We start from the raw sequence: 2,929 nt of genomic DNA on the forward strand, positions 1-2,929 counted from the left end.
TCCATACATGGTGGTCTCCCTTAGATTCAGCTGCCTCTGCCTTTCATAACTCCCGTAAATTCCCCAACTGACCGATGTTGACCCATAGGTAGAGACATCTCTATGCCCCTCATTCAGAAGATGAGACTTTCCTCCCTCAGCAACCTTAAAGATTTAAGGGTCAAAATTGTTCAGGGGGGAATGATGGGGGAAACAAAGGCAAAAGAAAAATTAAATTTCCTTACTACTTACTACTATAGCCCAGTGACAAGTCCTTGAGACAGGCAGTGACCTTTCTCTGCCTCGAAGATGACACTTTGCTAAGAGCAAAGGGCAATCGTATAGCCCTCTCCGCCCCCGGGATGCTGTGAGTCCTACTTTAACACATAAAAATTCCTTTGGAAACTTCCTTTATCTCCAGCCCCTGAGATATATGTTAGCAATCATCCTCCAAGCATATGGTCCACTGATAGACGTCTGAAGGGTCTTGTGACTCAGGTTTTATTTTATTTTATTTTATTTTATTTTATTTTATTTTATTTTGTTTTGTTTTATTTTATAAGGTTTTTGTTTGTTTGTTTAAATGTTTATTAATTTTAGAGAGAGAGGGCTCGAGAGAGAGCATGGGCTTAGGAGGGGCAGAGAGAGTGGGGGACAGAGGATCCAAAGCGAGTTCTGTGCTGACAGCAGAGACCCTGATGCAGGGTTCTGTGGGGCTTGCAGAAGGGAGATCATGACCTGAGCAGCAGAAGTTAGATGGTCAACTGACTGAGCCACCCAAGTGCCCCTGTTTGTTCGTTTTTAAGTTTATTCATTTATTTTGAGAGTGAGAGCAACTGAGCGCAGGGGAGGGGCAGAGAGAGAGGGATAGAGAATCGCAAGCAGGCCCCACATTGTGGAGCCCTGATATGAGGCTTGAACCCACGAACCATGAGATCATGACCTGAGCTGGAATTGAGTCAGACGCTTACCTAACTGAGCCACCCAGGTGCCCCTCATGACTAAGGTTTTATTAGACAGTAATAAACGACCTTTTCCTAACAACAGCTAGCTCCTCAAGATGCTAGAAAACTTGCTTCCAAAATTCCTTAGAGACTTATGCTATCCCTAACCCCCTCCCAACTTGAGAGTATACAATCAGTCATCCCATCACAACCCCAGTGCAGCTTTTCCTGCCCATGGGTCCCATCCCTGTACTTTAATAAAACCACCTTTCTGCACGGAAGACATCTCAAGAATTCCTTCTTGGCCATTTGTTCTGAACCCCAACATTGTCACCTCCATTAAAAAGGGCTGGGGACATGGTCCAGGGGGACCATGTGGGCTGTGGGATGTCTGAGTCTAGCTGGAGCGAGTGAGTCTAGCCTCACTCACGGCAGGGAGACAGTCGGTTTCCTGCTGGCCTGTGCTCCACGTGTCCAGCCCTCCTAGCTGGTATCTGGGAATGAAGGGAAGTGGGACAGGACGTGAAATCTGGGTCACCAGCCCACCAAGCACACCCGCCCCGCCACGTTCCCAGACTCTCTCTGCCTCCCTCTGAACTGAGCTTCCTCACATGCTGTGGAAGTGGCCCAGGTCTCATGCAGTAACTGTCCCAATCTATGGGAAGAGCAGGGTGAGGGGAGGGGCAGGGCGGGGAGCACAGAGCAGGCAGACCAGCCAACTTCCCAAAATAGGCTCACATCTCTTCCCAAGTGAACAGAATCAAGATAATCCAGCCTTCTGAAGTTCAAGGCCAAGGCAGGGCAGAGGTCCCAGCAGAAGTGGGTTTGAGGCTGGGGATATGGCAGGAACAATAATGTGCATTTGGCAGGCAGAGAAGATTTTTCCTTTCAGGCACTTCAGGCGGATGCTTCTTCCTGCACCTCCTGCAGGGAATTTCCTTGGGCCAAGGACTAGCAGACCCTGGAAGAGTCCGCATGGAAACTGATTTCCCTGGTTTCTGTCCCAGGGGTCAGATCTGCATCCCCATTCCAATCCCAAGCAAAACAGGATGGATGAATTCCCCTGTGGCTCTCTCGGCTCTCTCTTGGCACACACACTCTCTCTCATCTCTCTGTCTCTCTGGGCTCAAGCAAGCATTTTCCATGGTGTGAAACCTTTTCTTCTACAGACTTGGTCATCTCACTAGAAAGTCCCCTTCCCCCTTTCAAGGACAGTAGTCTGTTAAACTAATTCATATCAAGGTGTGAACAATTCCCTGATGGCTTTCAACCTGCTGTGTGCATTTGACTATGAACTCCTGCAGCAGGGGGTGGTGGGGGAGGCTGTAATTAGTGTTTGGATAATAATAAAGACGATGACCGTAATAAGTAATAGTAGATAACAAATCGTAACAGCCAGCAATTACGGAATGTTTTCTAAATGCGATGTAATCTCTTAAAGGCTTTATGTAGTTTACCTTATCTCACTACCCCTTATGGTAGGTACTATTCTTACCCCACTTTACAGAGGAGGAACTAAGGCTCAAAGAAGGTAAATAAGGTGCCTAGAATCTCACCAGAGCGGGGTGGGTTGGAGCCTCAAATTGGAGAGTCCCTTCCAACAGGTGTGTGGATGGTGGCGGGAGCAGATGGGAGAGGACCGAGCCAGGCCCCAGCTTTGGGGTAGAAGATGGGCCTATGGCCTCTGCAAGGTTTGTGTCGTCCCTGCCTTCCTCCCAGGCGGAACCCTGAGTGCCGAAACCACCCTCACTACCAAGCCTCGTATTGCTGGGGCTCTCCCAGGCAGCCGCGGGGCAGGCATGCCACAAGACTGGTCCTTCCCGGGCTACCCTTGGTGAGTCACAAACTTGGCTTCCAAGGGGAGCTGGTCTCACGTTAGGTTTAGCCAAAAGGTAGGGGATTAATAGCAGGCCGCAGGCCTTGCCGTCCAGCCTCATGGCCGTGAGGACAGCTCAACACCGTGCGCGGGCCTACCCAGCTCTGCCCCTTGCCAGCTGTGTGGCCTT

Source organism: Panthera tigris, chromosome D1 (genome assembly GCF_018350195.1).
Source record: "Panthera tigris isolate Pti1 chromosome D1, P.tigris_Pti1_mat1.1, whole genome shotgun sequence".
NCBI lineage: Eukaryota > Metazoa > Chordata > Mammalia > Carnivora > Felidae > Panthera > Panthera tigris.